This window comes from Castor canadensis, chromosome 5, assembly GCF_047511655.1.
Source record: "Castor canadensis chromosome 5, mCasCan1.hap1v2, whole genome shotgun sequence".
NCBI lineage: Eukaryota > Metazoa > Chordata > Mammalia > Rodentia > Castoridae > Castor > Castor canadensis.
Genome location: NC_133390.1, coordinates 173,278,154 through 173,301,899, shown reverse-complemented (window position 1 = coordinate 173,301,899; position 23,746 = coordinate 173,278,154). Strand labels below are relative to the sequence as shown.

Here is a 23,746-nt window from a genome sequence, read left to right as displayed (position 1 = left end):
CAAATACCTATATCTTGTCTTGCTTTAGGAATCAAGCCACCAGCACTATGCAGACACCCTGATTTGATTACCTAAAGCTTGGGGGCATATTGCAAATTCTCCATAGCATACAAAAGTCATAACCAGTGGTGAAATAGCTATGGTTACGACTTAACAAATCCACTGTGATCTAGCGCAGGGCTAAATTCTTCATATATATGATAAACTAGATATTATTCCATTTTGGAGGCTCAGTGAGGATGCATGGCTTGCATGAGGGCTAAAAATCTATTAATTAGTGTCTGAAGTAGAAAAGAAAGCAGAAATGTGCACTTTGTCAATAAATTGCTTTAGCAAAAGCTAAGTGTTAGTTCAAGTCTTGTGTTTTGACCTGGTCAAAGGTATTTGAACTGAGTTTGATTTCTGATTTTAAAATAGAAAAGGGGTGCTTACTGATCACAAGAAGGAAGAAGGGAAACAGGCAGGCAGGCAGGCACAGGAACGAATGAATGAGAACAAAGGAAAGGATCAAAGAACAAAAAATAAAACATGAAGAGATGTTTCTCACATACAATCAGCACGTTCCTCCCTAACCAAACCAGTAGAAGCTTAGTTGAAGAATTTGTGATTTTTCCTCTACATAGACATCAGTGTCATTCCATTTTAGCTAGTGACCTATCTTGGGTTGAATCTTAACTAACGTATGCCAAAACAGTGAAGGCCCACTTGGATATCCAAATTGCATCAAACATTCTTTAATGCAATCTCTAGAACAAAAATAATTCCAAGGCTTCTTTGCAATTCATCATAAAACAATTTACCCCATATGTAAACATGTGACCTTGATTCTGGGGCCTAAAATTATCCAGAATGACTAACATGAAAATCTTTAGAGTAATTGCTATGTGTTTTTGCCATGCTTTGCTCTCCTTGGCTTCTAAGTTTTTGTAGCTAGGGAGATGATATGATTACTTATAAATTTGATTGATGTTTATTCTGTGGCAGGCTTTATGAAAATCACCTTGGCTATATTATCTTATTTAACTTTTAATAATATTCTAGTTTTTTAAAAATCAGAGCAGTCTAAAGAACAAAATAATGATAAAAAGGCTTATGATTTCACCCAAGATAAATGATATTAAAAGAAAAAAAATTTTAAAAAGCAATAAATGCTCGAAGTTAAAAAATTCAATTAGGGAAAAAAAGTTGTAAAACAAAACAAAAAACGGACATCAAAGTAACCCTGAAGTCCCTTCTTCAAGGTAACTACTGCAAGCTGGAGGGTTTTTAGAATTCCTTTCTGAAAAAAAAAATTCCCACATTATCTCACTTGATTTTAGTTTTCCTAGCAATTCTAGAAAACAACCGTTTATTGCTGTGCCCAATTTACAGACGAGTAATTTGCTTTGTGTCTCAACTGGCATGAATATCACAGAGTTTGCACCCAAATAAATGGGAATAAGATTTGAACCTGTCTAGGAATAGGATCTGAGCCGGTCTGTCTGACTTTGACACCTGCTCTTTTTATTAGATAACCTGATTTTATCTTTCAGCTTTCTGAAATGAGCAGGTGCGAAAAAAAAGGATGAGGAGATGGTGAATAAAGGACCTCCAATCTTGGCTTTCTGGCCACATCAAATAGAAACTACAAAATATTTTATTTTGTCTGGTCCATAAATTTAATGTAGCCTGTTTATTTGAAAACTATTTACAAGCTGACATACTGGAACCAGCCTTACAGAAATGTCTTACTTACCTACCTAGGGACAGCAACCGTTAGGTACTACTTAAGTAACAACGATCTTGATAAAAACATTTATGGCCAGGCTTACAGTGCAGCAGCATAGGATGTGGTTAGTTACCAGGCTATTGTGAGGATTTCTTCCTGTGAATGTGAAGGCTAGAGACCTCCATCAGAATCCGGATGGCTGAAATTCCTGCCTGACCTCTTCATTCTAGCCACAGAAAGTTAGGTGTAAGACCATGGTCATTTTGCCTGTGTGTGGAAGAGCTGGGAGAGTTATCTGACCTCCCAAAGCCCTGTCCTGAATTTTTTTTGGAGTTATTACCAGTAGTGTCAAACCTCTGGCCTTGCCTCACTCTAATCAGGAACACTCTGACTCTAATATTCCTATCACAGAAGAATTTGAAGTTCAGCAAAACTATCCAATACAACATTTAACAAGATTTGGCACGGACAATTTCTTAGGAATTACTGCTTTAAGTAGCTAACATCTCACATAATGGATTTCATGGATGAAAGCACAGTTTTTTACCCCTATGTAAAATCAACTCTTACCAAATAGATTCTTTAACATTTAGATAGCTTATCATTTCCAACTTTGTGCAATGTTTTTTACAGCTCCCATTTGGGGGAAAGACCATTTATAAGGGAGTGACCAGAGCCCAGGATGTCTTTGAAGAGATTTAAAAGGATTTGTTCGTTCAGCTAACACAATGTTTTCCAAAAATAATGCACTTTTGCTTAAAATGTAAAATTAACATCAAATGAAGATCTCTTAAGATGCTCTGAAATTGAGATGACTATCTTCGTAGCATGTAGCAGGTACTCGAAGCAATCAGCGTGTTCTACACAGGTAATTACTTTTACTACTAATGGCGCCTCCCACTCAGTGAGAGAGATGAGAGGCTCCAACCCTACTTAATCAGGAGGCTTCTTTATTATTGCTCCACCCCCTACTGAGTAAAACAATTCACTGGCTTTACTCAGCAACTCTCACAAATGAGAAAAATTTATTAACATGTGAGCAGAATGGGACTTAGTTAAAATGTGCAGAGGGGATTACCTCCATGATTAAAAAATACATAGACCATTCAAATACTGGTGTGGGTCATTGTGAATGACAGCCTTTCTAGAAAATTCTGATTTTCATCCTGCTGAAGCTGCTTGGTAACAGCTGTTCTGAAGTTTTTTAGAGGTGTTGGAGTTAGGTAAGAGAGGGGGTGATGGGATTAGACAGCCTGAAGTTGTAATGCATGACCTTGGGTAAGTTACTCACCTTCCATGAGCTTATTTTCTTATGTGTGGACTAAGGAATAATAATAATAATAATATTTACTCCATTCTTACATATAGTCAGTTCCACTATAAGGCATGTAGGTGCTTCTAAAAGAGATTGTGCTTCCACCTTTCCAAATTGCACAATAAAAACCACAGAGCATGGGGAGGAAATGGGGTTGGGCATTATTATATGTCAGTAACATATAATAAAAAGTCAGAATCCCAATAAAATAGTAGTACTTACTTATATATTGTACCTGGTTAAGAAAATATGTGATACCATGACAAGATTTGTGTAAATGGATGTTGGAAGTTGCAACCTGTGAAGTTATAGTTCAGAGGTAGGGAAGGGTTTATCCTGACACCCAATGGGAAGGCGTAACACCAGGTATGTAGAGGTGTGGCTTAGAGCATACCTGATGAGATGAGGAAGGAGGTATAGCTTTTTCTGTGTCTCTACATGGCTTGGGGGAGCTGGATACAGTTTTCTGGTTTCACCTAGTGTTTCTAAGAGATGAGGTTACACACACAGAAATGCAAAATGCACCTTATGCTAAAACTGTACCAATTACATTGGGACAAATTCATATTTTCAAAGCAGTGTTATAGCAGAACAGGCTGTGTATGAGGACTCAGTAAGCTAATTTTGGTAAATGTACAGCGGGCACTCAAGAAGTGTCATCTTTCCTTGAGCTCCATGACTACTCCAGTTAACCTGAGATTGTACTCAATTCCAGACTCATGGGGAGTGGACTTGGAGATGTATTTGTCCCTTTGTTGCTCTGATGAAAAGATAGGACTTTACGGCCATCCTGCAATGTTAATAGACATCTCAGCGCATTTTTTCAGTGATTGCACATTGTACCTTTGTTCTTGCCCACAATACTATTTCCTATAAAGCAAATAAAAACAAAGACAGAAAATACCACCCTTTCCCCAAAGACAAAGTTAAAAACTACTTTGTAAGAAGTAGGAATTTAGCTGCCCTTGGGATGGGGGACAATGGGTGCTACTATTCACAATGGTTGATTACCACAGGAGAAAGGGACACCAGTTTCTCTCCAGAGCCCTTTAATAAGTAGTAATAGATAACATGCACCCAAGGCTCTCTGTGTGTCTGGTACCATAAGAGCTCTGGGTATAGTAACTCATTTAAGATTCAAATCATTCTATGTAATTGCTTTGCAAGTCTTGATGTTTCTTATCAAATTAGAGAAGTTATAAACAATTTCAAAAAATCAGCCCAATTTCCAGTTAGCCAGGCAATAACTAGGAGAGACCCTGTAACCTCACCAGGGCTGTGGAGTCAAGGAGAATCACAGCTCCACTTACAGCAGTGTGTGCTAGGACTTGGGATTCAGCTTGGCTAGTCCTCAGGACCCTTTCTATAGAGAGAAGTTCCTGACAACCATCCACCTGTGATGTAAAAATTCAGTGAGCTGAGGGTGCAGAATGGGGATTGGCATGGTTCAGGGCACAGAGTGCTCACTCACTCAGTGGTCATCTTCATTTATACAGTTATCACCACTTTATTGTCAATAGAGAGCCAGTTGATTCTCACTTTTTTAGGCATATTGGCACACAGTCCAGCTGTTTGAAATAATACCAGGCACAGATCAGAGAGATGGCGGGGGTGATCTAATCAATGTACAATATACATCTATTTGGAATTGTCACAATCAATCTCCCCTTTACAATGAATATAACCTAATTTAAAAAAAAGAAAGCTTGGAAACTTGGCTTCCAAAGACTTGGTGACTTTGCATCCCTGATTTTTTCCTTTCTGGATTCTTAATACACAGGGTTATTCTGCCACTACAGCACCAGGATGCCTCAGACAGAGCACAGAGGGCTCTGCACTTGGTGTGCAGATTAATCTCTTCCACTGTTACCCTTCACTGATCACATTAACCACTGTCTGGCAACCCACGTGAGATGTCAACTCTGTTGTCTCTACTTTTTGTCTCCCACTTATTTGTCAACCCACCCAGTCTGGCTTCTCCTCCCACTGGTCTACGGAGAGTGCTTTCACCAAGTGCACTCAGGAGCTCCACCTTGTGAAGTCCAGGACACATGTTCCAGCTTGTAGCTCACTGACCTCTTGGCAGAGCAAACCACTTTTTTTCCTTTGGGAGCGATCTCTTCTCTTTGCCCTCTATTTTGACAATTGCCTTGTCTTATTTTTCTCCCCAACTCTCTGAAAGCCTATTCTAAGTTTTTGCATAATCACTCTCCTTTACCCCTGGAGATATTGGCCTTCCTCGGGGCTTGCTCTTTCTCTTTCCACAATCTCTCCCCAGACTTGCTTAGTCAAGGCAAGGCACTCATTCCATTTTATTTTCTAGGACTTTAAGGTTGAGACATCCAACCATTGCCTAGATGAGCCCCAATGGCCTTCTCCTGTCCCTGTGCTAAGATCTAGGTTCTATTCCTAGACCAGTCCCTCCATCCCCACTCCAAAAAGCCTTGCAATTATCTCAAACTAAAGAGTTCCCAATTAGAGCTCAATTGTGATTGTTATCTTCATCAGAACTTTCACTCTTCATTATACTCAATTCTCCCCCCCAGTATGAACAAATAGCCAAATTACATTGATTAGTTCCCCAAATGTAACCCAACACCCTCACTCCTCTGTTACTCTATTACCACTAGTCTAGTTTAAGCTGTTGTTTTCTTGCTACCTGACTACCATATTAACTCCCTCCTGGAATCTTTTCATCAACCACACTCTACCCCCCCATGCACACAGGACAATTCAGTTAGAAAAATATTTTAAAAAATAATTTAGTAATTATGTAATCCTCCAATTAAAAAAAAAAACCCTGTAATAACTTCCCAATGCTCAAATAACAAATCTGAAATGAATAATATGGGTTACGAAATGCTGACAATACCAGGTTTCCTCTAACCTGATGATGTTATATCATTTTATTTCTTTTATTCAAGAAATATTGAATGATGAGGACCTGTTAGGTGTCAGGCATATTAGAGTCCTCGGACTTGGCAAATTTTTGGCAGTAAAAAGTGTTACAATTTTTGTTCAAAAATTGCTGAGGTGTTTATGCAAAGGGAGCGATGTGACTGAAATAAAATGAATGAACCCATGTTATATTCTCTGGTTTGAATAATCTCCTTAATAGCAAGGCCCTTTATTCACGGGCTTTTAGATTTGGGGTTTCCATCTTCGGTTTACAGAACTCTTCCTTGTGAGCGTGAGTGTACAGATTTCGTAGTGTAACCTTGGATTAGTGGTGGATCTGAGCCCCTCTCATGCCTTTTTTCCTCCTTTCCAATGGACTCGCCTGTAGCAGACACATAAACCCCGCCTATGCCTTGGATAAATGTGAGATGTTGACATTCTAAACATGGCAAAGGTAAGGGTGTGGGTAACAGAAACGCGCCCACATTGTACACAGGGCACATTTCAATTTTCTGCTGCAGTACTCAGAGGAGATTAGCGTGCTCATGAATTTAAGAAATTTCAGAAAAGACAGGGACAGTGAGCAAACAATTTCCATTGCATCTTTGCAAGTGACTATCAGAAAATTTGTTAGTAATTTTGTCTGAGGTGATGTAATCCCAACATGAGTCACTAACCCCCTTTTCAAGATAATGGATGATCTATTCATTGCCACATTTACTGGCCTTTTGTCAGTCTTTGTTTGTGTTTGACCTTTGCACAGCATTTGATACCTCCCCTACCGCTCTCAGTGACTCATTCTTGGCTCCCATGTGCCTGAATCTCTCGGGTCTTCCTCCCTCTTACTGGCCTTTCTATCTCTGGATCAGCCCAAATCGGTTCTAATCCATGGACAGGTCCCCAGGCTCTGCCCTTGTCCGTCTTTCCTCCTCATTCCGGTTGCCCCTTCTCCCAGGGCTAATTCTTCCTTACAGCATCAGCCATGGAGCATGTTCTATCCTACTGATCTGCCTGCCACGCTCATGGCCGCAGATCTTCAGTGCCCTGGAAACCACTTCCATTTGGTCTGTTTTCCTTTCCCCCCTTCTGCCTTTCAACCCAAATTCACCTCTCCACCCACTCACCTTTAAGCCCCAATTCTCTTTTCTTCTGGATACAAATACTTACTTCTGAAATTGCATGCCAAGGTTCTGTGTCTAAAACTTTCTTTAATAACTTCCTGTTGCTCTCAGAATTAAGCCCAAAATGGTTTCTGTACCAGCAAGTCTGCTTTACAAGTTAACTCTGTGCACCCTTTCTGGATTTTCTGGTTGATTCTCAGCCACAGTGGGCTTTTAAAAGTTCATCACTTCTCTGACTTTGTCCTGCCTTTGGCAGCTGGCAAATCATGTCCCTAGGCCTAAATAGCTCTTCCCCTGGCCCTGTTCCATCTGTCTCTCCTCCCATTGCCCCCATCGACCTAACCTACTGCTCTTCAGTTGTGACCTTTCATATCACTCATCTCAACAGACCTTCCTTGGTCTTCAGCCTGGTTGGGATTGGGACTCTTCGTGGCTTGCCCAGCATCTAGTATGCATTTCTGTCACAACATGAACCGCCATTGAAATCTGCAGGACAATACTGTTTTCCCCATGAACTTGGGAGCTCCAGGAAGTCAAGGACTTGTTCCCCATGTTTCTAGTGTCCGGTACATAGGCAATTAGTAAGTTGAACAAATCAACAAATGAATGACTGAAGGCACATTTTGGAAACTCCATGGTTGGCCATATGCAATTGGTCACAAGCCCTCCACTCTCCTTCCCTTCCTGCTCCACCAGCTTTTGTTCTTCTTGTATCTTGACTGCATCAGTGCAATGGTACAGCCATCTCTGTGATTAGCTCTGTAAACTACTGCTGGATTAATCTTCCAAATTTTTTGGTGTGTTATCTCTTTGCTTAGGACTCCTGACCACTCTTACCTGCCTGCAGAACAAAGTGAAAAATGTGAGAATCCCAGAGTTGAAAAGAACTTGATAATCGCATGGTGGAACCAACCCTTGCTACAAATGAGGAAACCAAGGTCAAGAGCAGTTGAGGGACTTGCCGAGGACCACAGAACCAGTGTTTTTGTTGCCAGGATAATGGGCTTGAGAACTGCCTGCTTACAACACACCCCGGGAATCCCACTCCATATAAAGTACAGCCAAGCTCCTTCCCGTGGTCTCCCCATCCCCATGGAGCTTGGGTGACCAAATGGTTCTGATTTGTGGTGAACTTTTTCAGTTTGAAAACTGAAAATTCCACATTTCAAGAACATCCTCAGTTCCTTGCAGACTAGAGTTGTACATCACCCCGCTCCTATCTCCATTTTCTCTCTCACTCGTCCTGACCTCCACCAGTCAGGAGTAACCTGTTTCGTATTTCTGGAACACAAGGATGCTATCCAAACTCATTCTGTCCTTGGGCCTTTACACTTGCTACTTTCTTCTTTGTCCTCCTAGACTGGTTAGAAACAGAAATGAGTGTCTGTGACTTGTCCCTCTTTCTCTCACTTGGCATATTCTGATTTCAAGTCTCCTTGTTGTCCTTATTTTCAAACTGCCCTTCAGTCACTTATGTGATCAAAAGTAGTAAGCACTGTAACGATGGCAATGCCTGCTGTATGAAAACCCCAAGGACTCTTACCCTCATTGTGTAGATTGCTACTAGGGGGTGGAGAGGGATGGTGGAAGCAGTCCATGGGCTCAACAGCAATAATGAAAAAGTTTGAGCCTACCTGTTTCTTCTGTACTTGTTCTCATTACCCAGGAGGCTCCAGTCTTGGTCAGTATCTCAGCCCAGGGCCCTCAGGCCAAGCACATCACAGTGCTCTATCCTCAAGATAAAAATTTCCTGGTGATGGCAGCCTGGATTGACAAGGATGTCTAAATCCTAAACTATGCTTTGGATGACATTCAATTTTTTGTCATGAACTTTCAAATGTGACTGGAGCATTTTCAAAGCTTTCCACACGGAGGAAATGCCAGTGACGAGAGAACGTAAAACAGCTGTGGTGGAGTGGCGGAAAAAACACTGACCTTCAGGGCCAAATACCTCGAGAGGAGTTGGGGCCCAGACTGATGAGCTGGGTGACTTTAAGTCTTTGCTTCCCTCAGCCTTGATGGCCCCATCTGTGAAATGGAACTGATAATGCACACCTCCTTGGCAGGGGAGCTGCATATGTGGTGGGTAGAGGTGCCCTAACTTTTTATTTACAAAAAATGGCTAGTGTCTGCATTTTCCAAGAAGCTGTCTCTAATCTGAATATTCTTATATTATGAGTCCTTGAAACACAGGCATGGCAATAACTACTATCCCTCAATTTATTCATTGTTATGTAAGTTTTCTGGTTGATTGGTCTGGGTATATTTGAACTTTCCAACAAACATAACCTTAAACAAATCTAGTGTTTTACTGGTTATATACGTCTCCGATTTTTACACTTATACAGCTCACCCATGAGAGAGAAACTAAGGCCTTATGAATACACAGAAACTAATAAATCTTGTTCCTAGATCTCTGGGAGCCCAAATTTCAGGGGAGAAGGATAGATACATAAGGGGGTAATTTCATCAATGTGAAAACTTTTTAATCCTTTACAGAGATCCTTTTTAATCTTGTTCCTAGATCTCTGGGAGCCCAAATTTCAGGGGAGAAGGATAGATACATAAGGGGGTAATTTCAACAATGTGAAAACTTTTTAATCCTTTACTCAAAGAAGGAAACATTTACTATTTCTATGAGAAGAAGAAAACATCTAAGTTCCCAAGAGGTGGTCAAGGAGGGCTCCGTGGAGGAGCTCACCAAGAGTGTTATGATGGTGAGCAGTGGAGTAGATACATGTCATTTACAAGCCTGGAAATGGGAACTCAATTCTTTCATTTCTTGCAGCCAGACTGCAAATTCCTTGAAAACTGAAATTCAAAAATGTGGAAGCATCTCACAGGTTACTGGACATCCTAAATTATGAGCAAAATCCTGGCTCAGATAAACCCTGTAACAAATCCTCATGATTAATAGCCTGTGTTCTCAGCTAACTTATAGTGTAAGTAACAAACGCCGAGGTCAGTGGAAAACTATAATTAAACAGGCATATTTCAGAATAAAAAAGTTATATCAATCAGCCCCCACCCGAAACTGAGAACAAACTTTTTTTTTCACATAGCAGAATGGATTTGAGAGAAGGCGAAACACTGTTTAACTATCAAAACAGCTTTCCTGGACTGCTGAAAAGTATTCATTAGCTCGTCCCATATAGGCCTCTTTATTTTAAAAATAATAATTCCATTGTTAAAAGTGACTCACACACTTACTGTATTCAACTAATAGGGAAAATTTTGAGGGAAAAAGATTTTAAACTATTCCATATCCCAGCATCTAGAAATAATTGTAACCTTTAGTGAATTATATTTCAGATCTGTCTCTGTCCATATGTGATGGAAGAATAGGTAGCTGGCTGGCGAGCTGACAGAGTAGGTGGATGGGTGGATGGATGGGTAGATGGATGGATGATGGATGGATGGATGGGTTGGATGATTGGTGGATGGGTGGAATACGAGTGGATGAGTGGATGGATGAGTGGATGGATGATGGATGGGTGGATGGATGGGTGGATGGATGGGTAGATGGATGATGGATGGATGGATGGGTGGATGAGTAAAAATGTATCTTTTGATTTTTTCCCTTCTGCCCTGCCCCTCAGTAAACAAAGAGGAAAATATCCCCATCTCATACACCCAATTCCTATATTTTCTGTGTTCCTAGAATCGACTTCTGAGTGGAGTCTTGGTAAACTACCCAGGGATGGTTTCAAACACCCAAATGAGAAGGGAGAATGAAGGCAAAACTTATTTTTCATCATACCATTGAAAACCTATGAAGAACCTCTGGGTTCGTACAAATAGGATCAGAATTAAACATCACTTAGAGTCACCTGCTCATGCTACAATAAGGAGTAAGGAGAGAATGAAGCCCAATTTTATTGTTCAAGCTTAAAGGACTATTGACAAAGTGCTTATTTGTAAGACAGGAACACAATAGACCCCTCCTTCCATGAGGCCATGAAAATGGCTGCATTATCATGATTTTGTTGTCCTTCCTGAAGTTGTTGTAGTCATGCTTGCACAGCAGGCTCCTTTAAGGAAGCCTGGAATATGGGACACATACCTTTAAAGAACTAAATCTAGCAGGACCAAGAGCATTACCTATGCTCCAGCTCAGTTTAGCACTCCTGAGGTTTTTCAAGTTGGATGTGTAGGTGGTCAGGGAAGAGAGTCCACTGTGTGGCAATGTGGCTGTTCAAAACATTCATGGACTTGTGTCATCCATTGCTCTCCACCAAGCCTGGGCACTACTGACATTTGCCACTAGGTACGTCTGTGGCCCATCCTGTGTATCGCGGAATGTTCAGTGACACATCTGGCCTCTACTCATCAGATGCCAATAGCAGCACCCTTTTGTTTTGAAAACCAAAATGTTTCTGGGGTGAGATGGGGCAAAGTCACCTCTGGCTGAGGACAAGTGCTTGATACACTGGCAATCCATGACCTTGTGTCTGGATTATAGTAAATCAAGGGTTTCTCTTGGATAGACACAAGCAGTGCTGTGCTCCAGGAGTACTTACGGATGTCCCCAACCTCAGAGGAGAGGAAAAAGATCTTAGATGGGCAATAAAACCCATATCGCTGGAGATGGATCAAAGAAGTCTGCTCTGGATTGTCCTGATCCACAGCCTTAGGAATTACAAGAACAGGAATGTCCTCAGGGCAGACCCTCTCCCAGAGTCTGCCCTGCGTTTGAAACCATAGGACATAGAACAGAGGCCAGAACCTTGTAATCTTCCATTTTCATCAGATTCACAAACAGGAAAGAAGGAGGGGGAAAATCCCCTGCTTTGACTTTTGGGATAATGTGACACGTGGATGCATTCCCAATTATGGCAGCTGTGGTCACTTTATCTTTTGGGGACATGAGCAGTTCACAAATTGTGAATTTTAATTTTCCACTCCGGGTTCAGATGGCTGGCTAAACAATGTTTAGAAGCTCCTGAAAGATAGCTGCTAATTAATGAGCAGTAAGCTCTGGTTTCTGAGACATTTGAAACAAAGCAGGACAAACCTCTGGCTCTGTATACTTTTGGGGACTGATGTAAGAGCCAGACGGGGGACTGACAGTAAGCAGAGGGGACCGTTCCTCCCTTGCATTCCCATGATCCACCAATTCATCAAGTGAAGAGATTATTTTTTTTAGTATGACTTTTATTCTGAGGAGAAAAAAAAACCCTATCATTTGAGGAGCCAACTGTGTATGTGCTATTTAGTGATATAAACGTAATGTTAGCATCTTACTAATCAAATGGAAAATTGCTTCATGCTAAGGGTTTCAAAACTTCCCTATCCCTCAAACAAACAGTACCCATTACTTTAAACACCTCAGTGTCTAGTAATTGTTCAAAAATGTGTCAGACTACCAGTAATTTAAGTCCTGTCAAAAATAAATCTCAGACACTCAGTTCTTCCAGTCAGTGACTTGCAAAACACGCCCACATGTCAATTACCGGAAGCTGTGGCAATGTTTCTTTGTTCTGAATTTGTGTAAACAGTAAAAGGTTCTTTCTCAGTAACAACTGTTTTCTGAAATCTATATAAATGTTTATATGAACCTCTGTGCAACAACATCCTACAGAAACAATAAAAACCCCTATGTTGAGAAATACACAGGTGCAATACTGTATGTGCCTCTTGGCAATAAATGTTTAAGTGTGAAGGAGAAATGTATGGACTTGTGAATGGTTCTTTTTGCAGAAACCTGACCTCAAAGCATTTAAATTGTAAATGAAAATGAGCTACGTGTTTAAGAGGTTGCAGTCATTGGTTCCTTTCCCTATTACCCAAAAGAGACTGTTTCACGGATAATTTCGAAATCACAGGTAAATAAATGAGTAAAAAAAAGTGACTATAAAACAGAAATAATTCACTAAATTGGCAGCTAATTAAGATAAGCTATTAGACAGAGCTTCTCTGTGTAAAATTATTCTTGACGACTGAGACTAAGAAATCCTGTGACGAGGATCCAGTCCTTATGCTAATGTACATGTGATTGCAAGTAGCTGTGAGCGCACATATAGGCTAGGAGTGTTAGTGATTTTCCAAGGCTTCGCTTTCTAATATAACAGCATTTTTACTGAAGATTGTCATTATTTAATCATAAAACCACCAGTGTCCATTACGTTATAAGGTCTCCCACAAAGTTTTTCTTGCTAAATCAGATGTCTGAATTTCAACAAGGAACAAAAAGAAAAATAAATTAAGGTGACCTGACACTATTTGTCCCCTAGTTCTCGGCTGTACGTGTTAAAGAAATAAATAGAGCTCCAGATGATCCACAGATGGATGGTTAAAGATGTTGGGATGAGACCCTTAGCAGTCCTCTTTCCAAGAGTAAATTAGAATAAGTTGATTTTCATTAAGCAAGAACAGATCAATATTTCATTATTAACATGGTGACAATTGCATGTTAATAAGAAGTCATCTTTTCTCAAGCATCTAACTGCCAAACCCACTAGATGAATAGCTTCCCTCATCCGGGGCAGTCTCTTCATATTTCCTCTCTTGTGGTATGGAAACTTGAGCAGACTTGTGTGCGCATGTGTGCACGCCTGTGTGTCAGAGCACTGACCTTTTGCTAGGCAGGATTAGGAAACACCTACAAATGTTTCCTTCAGGAAGCAAGGGATTTTGTTAACTTGTTTTCCCTTGGGTTTCTCTTCCCCAGAATGTTCCCATCAACTTCATTGTCACTGGGATTTAGATAATGATCCTGTTTGTCGGATGGTAGTCTTGCCATAAAAGTAAAATCTTTCACCCCCCTCTCAGGAAGGAAGATAATAAGATAAATCATTAATTAAAGGAGCTACATATGGGACAGATGGAATTCTAACCATGTGGCTATCTCCCCCAACAGTGGAGGGGTAGAAAGTACCATAAATCACTCATGGTCCAGCGGTCTTCAATAGAGCCCATCCTGCCCCTTACACGTGACGAGAAACAACTTATACTCCCAGTGCAGCCCATTAGTACTCTAGAGTAAGTGAGCTATGAGATAACCCATTCATCCTTCTTGGGAAGGGACCTCTTCATATTTCACATGGTGCACAGAAAGCATCCCAGTTGAATGATGACTAATGAGGATTAATGCCTTATTCCACAGGGAAGGAAGGGTCCCTGTCTTTTGTGCAATAGTAAAATAATAATGGAATGAGACCAAATGGCTCTTGACGCTTTCTTGACACTGTAAACACTTCCTTTCCCTTTCTTTTTCTTTCTCCTTTGTTGTATTTTTTTTTTATTTTTAATTTCTTAGGGCTTGTTGATGTTCATGTTTTAAATTCATGGGATAGTTGGGATAGTCATTGCCGTTCAGCTCCTTATGAGCTGAGTCCTCTGCAAAGCCAAAATTAAGTTGCAAGATACTAAAAACCAAATAGCACGTGAAAAATGATCACTTTCCTATAGGTTAAAAGTCTTATGAGTGGCCTATAGGAGTTACCAATGATAATATAATTAATACAGGAATTGTGAGTTTATGAAATCTTCTATTTATTCCCCCCGTAATTATTTATTAAGCATCTATTTTGGCCAGAGGCCCTTACCTGCTGCCTTATGCAAGTGGGACTAATGACTTAATCACCCAAATAAATATTTAATTGTCCATGGTGGCAAGTGCCATGGAAGCAGGATCAGAGCAGGTGGCAGAGGACTAGGCTAAGAGTGGTGCTCAAGGCCGTCTTGCTCGGAAAGGAACACTGGGACTGAGAGGAAGTTAAGTATGGCAGGGAATGAGGAGAGGAATACAATTCAGGAAGAATGCACAGCTTGCAAAAGTCAATCAACAAATGAAAACGTCATAAAGTGGGGAGAAGCCCAGCAATTCAAGAAACAGACAGAAGATAGGGAGTTGGGTCTATGAAAGAATTGTTGAGCAGAGTGTATGTGTGTGTTGGGGAGGGGAGTGAGACGAGAAACAAAGTTGAGGCCACAGACGAAGGCAGAGTCAGGCTCCACAGGGTCATGTAGGTGGTGAACTAGTGCTGGGTTTGCTTGGTGTGGGCTGATCTGAGTCCCTGTAAAAGGCAGGATGGAGTTCTGGTAGCTGTGAACGTGACTTTATTTGGAAAAGGATCTTTGCAGAGTTAAGGATGTCATTAGACTGACATCCTTATAAAACAAAGGATGCTTAGACGTGGATGCAGGGAGAGGAGATGCCACATGAAGACATAGGGGAGGCTGCCGTGTGATGACAGACCCAGAGAGCAGAGTGACGACTGTTGCCCTGGATACCAGGCTCCACCAGACACTGGGAAACTGGGGGAATGACCGTCCCCTAGAGCTGTCTGAGGAAGCACAGCACTGCCACACCTTGATTTGGCACTGCTTAAAACAGTATATTTCCATTGTTTTAAGCCACCCAGTTTGGGTACTTTGTTTCAGTTGCCCTAGAAAATGAATACACTCAGAAAACCACTGAAGAGGTTTACATGAAGGAAGGGGTTTCCAGGGAACTGGGTGACATGGTTGTCACATTTGCATTTTCAAAAGCTCCACTGGACTGCACAGAATCAGAGAGGTTCCGCCTGGAGCGGGAAGTTGTTAGGAGACCCTAGAGGCAGCAGGGCTGTGTGTGTTGGGGGGGACACTGTGGGCTCTGAGTGTGGAGAGTGGCGTGGACATTTGCCCAGTGTGTCTTCTTGGTACAGAAGATGACATGGCTGCCCCACCTAAGCAGCTGAAAAGACCAAACATACTTTCGGTGGCACTCCTCAAATCTGAGCGCACAGATTTATACACTACACAAAGATGTCATCGGCAGACCCCAGATTCGAGTGACAATAGAATCATTTTACCATTTCACACGTTGAGTTGTTGTTCTCTGAAATATAATTGCTTTTTACATAATAAAAAACCTGCTCAAGAATGACAAAGTATAAAGAAATATTTTTTACCTCCTTTAAGAACGTAGCAGAGGAAGATGTGATTGGGGGAAAAAATCCAGTTGTTTCAATTGTGTACCATCAGTGATTTAAGGTACAGTTGAGTCTGGACTCACCAGTCCTCAATCCCCACAAGACAAGCTATTGACATTGTCATAAATGGATCATCTTACATCACTGGTCCTCATCGGTCATATAGATCGTGTGAAATACTCGCAGCACATGCAACGCCTTGAAGACCATTAAATGCCAGGGAGGTTTTTTTAGTATTATTGCTACATAATGCTTGGAAGTATAAGGAGTAGGTCCCAGCCCTTCAGCAGGACCTTCTTTGGCTTTGTCTCCCTAGCTGCCTCTGTAAGAGCTAGGTCTTGCCTCACAAGTTTCATTTCTATGATAAACTACATGAGGCTGAGTACTTATGAAGAAGAGAGATTTTTTTTTTTTGGTGGTGGTACTGGGGTTTGAACTCAGAGCTCTGTGCTTGTGAGGAAGGCAATTTACCACTAAATTTTATACCTCCAGTTCATTTGGCCTGGGCTTTTTGCCCAGGCCAGCCTGAACCATAATTCTCTTATTTCAAGCTTTCTGTCATGGCTGGAATGACAGAGACACACCACTATGTCTAGCTTTTTTCCGTTGATATGGGGGTCTCATAAACTTTTTGGCCAGGCTGGCTTGTACCCTTGATCCTCCTGATCTTAGCTTCCCAAGTAGCTAGATTACAGGTGGAGCCATTAGTGCCAGGCAAGAAAATAGGTTTATTTTGCTTTTAGTTTTGGAGTTTGAAACTCCAAGATCAGGCCAGGCAGGCCCATAATTTGGTCTGTGGTGAGGACTCACAGTGGTGGCATTGCAGTGGCAGGAGTGCATGCAGACGAGATCGCATGGTGAGACAGGAAGCCAGAGACATGGCGGGGTGTGTGTGTGTGTGACCTGTGTTGCTGTTGTGTAACAACTGCCTGCCATAACAACTGCCTGCCAAGGGCAGAGTGCTCAGTGATGCCATCATCTCCCACCAGGTCTCACCTCTTAAAAGTCCCACTATCTCTTACATCGCCACACTGGGGACCAAGCTTCCAACATATGAACCTTGAGGGGCAAACCGCTTCTAGACCATAGATCCTAAGAAGAGGTGTCATAGAGTAGGGCAAGGGACCCTGAATCTTGGCTTGGGGATTTCAAAAGCAGACATCCAGATAAAATAGCTTCAGGAGATCAGAATGTGACAGAGGTTCATTCTCCCTCTACTTCCCACTTCTTGGTAGCCACAAAATATGGATTCCTGGGAAAAGAGAGAGAGGAGCAGGAACCAACCAGACATGGGTGGTATGAGGACTGTGTCCTGCCTCCACCTTATCATGATTGAGGAGAAGACTAGAACTCTTGTGTGTTGTGGTGACACAAGAGGACCTGGACATTGCTAGCAGCTCTGGAATAGCCTTAAATAAGAGATCCGAAGGGACACACACTGCACACCCACACCATGTCATGTGGACACAGGGGTCCCTGGGAACCGAAAATGACCCCCAAATCCTTGGAGTCTGGAGGTCTCCAGAGCTTGGATACAATCTCAGGAAGCTAAGTGTCTCAGCTCCCTGACTTTTAGGAGATGAAGTTTCTCTCCTCCAATGCATCAGTGATCATAGTAAGAATTTCCTTCAGTTGTCTGAAAGAAAAAATAAAGTCAGCTTGCTTGCCACTTGCAGACCAATACACTTATGTCTGCTGTGGAAGGCAACTCCACATGGTGGCAGTGGCCAGGAAGAAAGTGTGCTCATGACCCCTTCCAGAGAGCATGCACTGAGGGCTGTTTTCCCAGGGGCAGGGAAGGGCCAAGGTCCACCACTCCCCACCTCCCTGGAGTCCCACAGTATCGCTACTTAGCCATGCTCCCGGTTCCTCAGAATGCATTGGTTTGCAGCCTCTCTGAAAGTGGGGCCCCTGGGATTTTAACGTTGTGATTTGCTATTCTGTTTTCATCTCTCTTTGTACCGTCTCTAACGCGCTTTAAACTCCATTTCTCCTTGTAGCCTGTCTGCCACTCTTTGAGCCAGGAGGTAAAGATATCACACTCCCTTTTGACAGATGAGTGACTAAGGCACAGAAAGATTTGGTAACAAGCCCAGAGTCACAGAGCATAAAAGAAATAATAATCACCTCAACAATCACAATTTATAATAATAATAATTACCATTTTTAATTCTTGCTCTGTGTCTGCTAGCAGCTCTTGTTGCATTACCATTTTTATTGTGTCAACAACTCCACTAAGTAGATGTTATGTGTCTTATCACAGATAAGGTGACTGAGGTGTGGTGAGTTTAAGGTCATGGACAAGGGTCATGTAAATAAAGAAGTGTCACAAAGTACATGCAATATACATACTGATTTTCTACCTCAACCCTCAAGGAAGATGCCATTCACTGTCACTGTTTCACTTAATCCTCAAAACATCAAATAAACCTATTAGCATGTATTAAAGCTGCAGAGGCTTATTACTACAGCAGAGTTGAGTCAGCCCTGCAGCAAGCAGGAACACTTCAGAAACCTCCTCATCCGCTGTCCACACTGGGGATCTATTGATTCCCAAGTCCAGATATCTGCATATAGACTTCCTTTTAGCTCTTTCTTCAACACAGCAGTTCTCAAACTTTAGTGGGCACAAAAATGACCAAAGAAGACATACGTAATTGTGTGTGCGCGCATGTGTATGTGTGTGTGTGTGTGTGCGTGTGTGTGTGTGCACCTGGGCTAACATTGTTTCTATCTCCTAAGCGCATAGGAGTGCAAAGAAATTCGAATTCAGTAAGAGAACCACAAAAATAATAGAGAAGGCTTAAGGGCAGAGGATTTAAGAAAATTTGGAAGGTAATTCTGACTGTCCATGACTTTTGCCTAATGGGCAGGCTTCAGAATCCAACCTTTAACCTAAAATGTGAAGCTTGCAGAGTAAGAGGGGCTCAGACGCAGTGGCAGGTGTGCAGCCCAAAGCCCTTGATCATTACACTTGGCCTCCCGAGCCAGGACTGGAGAGCTGGTCCTTCCTCTAATGTTTGGGATCTTTCTCCATTGTAATCCAGTCAAGCAGAGTTAAACAATACACAGATAAGCGCCTGTCTCATAACACCTGTTGACTGTCTTGCTGATCGACCACACTGATTTGACTCTATCTGAAATTTTCATTTTAAATGCCTTCAACAACCCTTAATCTCACTAGCTCTTAAGAGCCAGGAGCCCGCCATGTAGATCCAGTAATTTGCTCTACCGCTATTGAGAAGCATAACTTGAGGCTTCCAGTTCTAATATGCACCAGCACAAACAGAATGTCAATTTCCTGCTGAGTTCAGATGGGACTATTTCAGATGACTATTCAATATATATATGCTGTTTGCTAACACTCACCTGTAAATTTGTGTTTATTCTTCCTTACCCGAGCTCTAAGTGCAATCTATTTTAATTTCCCCCCTTGCCAAATATTCAGTTGCTGACAAACACACATTCAAATTTCCTTGCATATTCATGCCTGTGATTTTGTGCTCCAATTGAGTGCCTGGGCAAATCAGTTTTGATTCTTGCAAACACACATGCATGCAGGCAAACAAACACAACACTCTCTCACACACACATGTACACACACATTTTCCATTTACCTACAACTGCTGGTCACAGTTTAAGAGAAGCTCAGAATATACACTAAAATTATACAATTGTCCAACATTCTTGCTTAACTTATTAGACTACACAGTGATATCCAACCTTCCTAACTTTGAGTTTGAAACACGGTAAGTAAAAACAGAACCTACAGATTATGTTGTACATATTTACATATAAGCACATGTATGTATATATATATATCTACATACGTTAATGTTTATTACAATGTATCCTGTCTACAGAAATGTGCACATGCAGTATATAGGCAGAAGAGGGATGTAGAGTGTTTTATGGTATTTAAAATGTTTTGCCCAGTGTATATAGTTGTGTACATCTAGATAAAATGTGGTACCTGTTATAACTCTCCAATATTCTGAAATAACATTGTGACAGAATAAGTGTTAGGGTGGCTGTATCTGCTTTTGTAATTTCCTTTCTGAATTTGTGTTACCCTAGACTTTTTTCTACCTGATAGTTTTCTGCTCAAGAACATAACATACTACCATTTTTGGTGAGTTTCTCCTACATTTATATGGCATTTTACAGTTTGCCAAACAGTTTCCTGGCAATTATTTTATCCTCACAATGGCCCTTTGGGGAAGACACTATTAATTTCCATTTTGCAGAAAAGCTGACAAAATCTGAGGTTAACTGATGATGTGGCTTGATTGAGAATTAAAAACAGCTTCTCAGAGTTCAAGTTCCCACTGTCTTCCCACAGCTGCTTCCTGGTGCAGCTTAGAAACATATCACTCCATAGAGATTTCTTGGAAGATAGATGGACTATGATTTTTATAAAGCATTGCTAATTCTAGCTTATGTGCTTTTAACTTCAGTCCAAAGTAACTCATTAACACAGGAATGAAAATGGTGATGCAACCTAAATTGGGAGAATGATCTTAGTGGATGTCGGGGATTGGACTTGAAGATTGTTAACCTTTATCTCGAGTGGACCATATCTCTAAGGTCTGAGATGGCTGGGTGAAGTACATTTGTTGATTTTGAAATGGAATTTGAGCTTGAATCATGCCAAAAAGGGGAGAGGGTGTCTCTTTCTATTGCCAAATCCAAAGAATCAAGCCATTTGGAGCACATCTTGCTGAGAAGCTTGCAGTCTTTCTCGACTCTTCCTGGAGAGTGTTTTAAATTGAATCCATGAAAAAAAGCAGAAGAACAAATAAATACAACCTGGCAGTAGAAGAAAGCTCCCAGAATGGTGACATATGAATTAAACAGCCAAGAAAGCCAATCCCTCAACATCTTTGCAGAGAAAATCTCTCGGCCAGCCCTGTGACCTGTGCCTGGAGTCACCTGTACCTGGTAGATTAGAGAAATCCAAACCAGACAAACATTGTAGACACAATACTGTACCTTTAACTCCCATCTCCTAGACTCCTCTGCAGGGTTGACTCAGGGTGTCCTTTGACAAGCCACCAGTGGGTAGTTCAAATGCACGTGAGTTCAGTGTCTCTACACTGAACCTTTGCATGGGCTCCCTCTTTCTGACACGTGTGCTAGTGACCTATACATTGCCTGTTCCTATTAAAAGTGGGGGAAGGACTCATCTGTGTGTTTGAAAAAGAAGGATTTAAAGTCTCCAACCTGATTATATTTTCTTGTCATTTCTGCCTCTCATCAAAAGGACTAGTGCTTCATGGTCCCATGTAGTCACACGTGGATTACTTCATACATAATTGTTCCGTGGGTTTCTACATCGTCAATTCTGTGCTTAGCACTAAGAAAGGAAGTGAGATGCCACTCCTCCCAGGCAGGTGCACTGCTCAGGTGAGTTGAAGGACAGGTAAGAAAATAAGCAGACACTGTGCAGTAGTAAGTGTGATGGAGACTGAAATGTAGGATGACTTACGAAGAGGAATGACACCAACAACTTGGACTTAGGGGACCAGGAAAGGTTTCAGAGAGGAGGGATCTGCCCTGAATCCTGAATGTAGAGAAAAACCCGCTTGTTGATTTCCATACATTTGGGTTTTCATGAGATTTGACAACTTTTAAGGAATGTTTTTGGGTAAATGAAGGGTATGTTAATACTTTTCACTCACTGTTATGAGACACCAACTTAAAGCACTTTCTTTCTTCTGCTCAGGATATTATTTAGCTAACCCATTTTTACTGGGTAGAGTATGGGTTTGAGATTTCTAAAGGGAGAAGACTAATTGCTAAACTCCTGGCTTAGGCTCAAACTTTACGTGTTTTGAGTGATAGAAAAGGAGTCTAGTTTCAGCTATGTAACTCAGCACAACTCTTTCTGCGAATATCCACTTCATGCCAAGCATCATACAGAAAACCATCTTTGGGGACAAAGCAGGGAAATTGGGAAGACTCTATTTTTTAAAGCAGTAACTTTGGACAATAGTTTGGAAGAATGAGCAACACTGAGGCTGTTTTAGGTGCTAGTAGCAATCTGAGTAGCAGGCTAACATCTCTTGAAAAATAAGTCATATATCATAGACCCTAGACATTTGTAAAAGATATATTCTAAAGCCTTCACTTCCCTAAATTTATGAATACACAAAAGCATATATTTTCCCTCATAAAATGCAGTGAGATATATCTGACTTCTTTAGGTTCCTAATTGGATATAAATATAGAATGAAAAGTCATTTATTGTTACCTGTTCTGTGTCATTGCTGTATACCTACCCTGCCAGACCGAGAAGTTATACTTCAGGAAAGAAACCTCAAGTCTATATTGCGGCACAGTTCTGGGCAGCTCACTAGAAAAATTGCACAGTCTTACAGACAAGCATTATTCTGCACAGTACAAAGCCTGACCTTAGCACATGGCCAAACACAGTTTGTCCCGAGTCTTTGGTGACCTGGTAGGCAAAACCACGATGGCACATCTCATTCGCAGATGTCATGACGTCAGCGTGTTTTTTTAATCACTAATAGACAAAACAAAAATCTTGAGCAACTAAGTTTTCCAAAAGCATGAAGTTCCAGTGTTTAATTCTGGCAAATTTTCCTGAGTGGGTGGACAGATAGCTACCTCAGCCCTTCGTAAGTCTACATAAACAGGAAGAGAGACAATGAGAGTGTCAAACTGGGGATCAAGACAAGCCACAGAATCTTCACTGTCCTGAGTTCAAAGCTACAGGAGTGCCTTTATCCAATGAGTAACCTGTCCTTAAGCCCACTAAAATATTTTCGTAGCATTAGCCCTGAACCTATGTATGGATTCAGTGGAAGTGACAGCTGTTATGTCCAGTCACGAAACATCATTGGTACATTTTTGTCATCTCAAAGCCTCTGTCATCAATATGAATTCCCATTTTTGTAAATCATCTTTTATTTGGGGAAGGAGGGAGGTATTGATTTTTTTCCTAGTCTTTTCTCGGAGTGTTAACCTTGTTTAAGGTTCTTCATTTCCTCTGTCTGCAGTACCAGGTTGCAATAGAATTAAATGCACAGTAAAATGGCCACGTGAGGAAGGCTTATGCATTAGGTTAAAACCTGCTCCCTTGATGAATGGAGCCGTTACGGTCTGGAATTCACTGCATTAGTCCACTTAGCTCAATCCACCAACATGCCTTAAAAGTCTCACAAATTTGTTCCAGTGCTAATGAGCTGCACACCAAGCCTGGTCTGTGGCAGAAGATCTAACATTTCCAAAGTGTAATGCATTTAGGAGTTATCCGTGGGCTCCCTTCACCTGGCTTGGCAATTTAAGGGGACTCACATTTATAGATAGGGGGAATGTATAATATATTTAATTGCACGGCAGCTTCCGAAAACACCTGCCATAAGCCTCAATAAAGTTCATTTTTGCTTAGAATTCTCGGCTAAGATTGAGAGAAAGATCTCTACCAAAAGGTGATGTTTATGTCCAAGTTGTCTCCAAGACAAAACGTGGCCATGTTCTCCCATTGTCCCCTGTATCTTTGCATCTGTGCTCAGAGTCAAAAAAGAGAAATGCCACAGTGATCCCCACATTTACCACCTGGTCAGTCTGTTGCCAAGAAAAGAGCAGTAAACCCTGTCTCATTCAACAAAGCTTTGTTTGAGTACCTACTGTGTACTGGGACTTATAATAGGTCCTGCTCCTTTCTCCTCTCTCTTGAATGATACTGACCCATTTAGGGGACAACTGTCAGGCCCAAATTTATGGTTATGTGACCAGAGTGGTCAGACAGGTCCCCAAACTT

At 41.4% G+C, this 23,746-nt stretch overlaps 1 protein-coding gene and 1 long non-coding RNA gene across 4 annotated transcripts in view; one reads left to right on the top strand and one right to left on the bottom strand.

Annotated features, from left to right (window-relative positions):
* Tshz2 (teashirt zinc finger homeobox 2) overlaps positions 1 to 23,746 on the bottom strand; it is a 416,806-nt gene that overhangs the window by 319,836 nt on the left and 73,224 nt on the right. The window lies entirely within an intron of this gene.
* Positions 1 to 23,746, top strand: part of LOC141423430 (uncharacterized) — a 38,647-nt gene that overhangs the window by 3,418 nt on the left and 11,483 nt on the right. The window contains exon 2 of the long non-coding RNA XR_012448306.1: positions 21,224 to 21,366. This is a non-coding gene — a long non-coding RNA (uncharacterized lncRNA). The remainder of the gene's footprint in view (positions 1 to 21,223; positions 21,367 to 23,746) is intronic.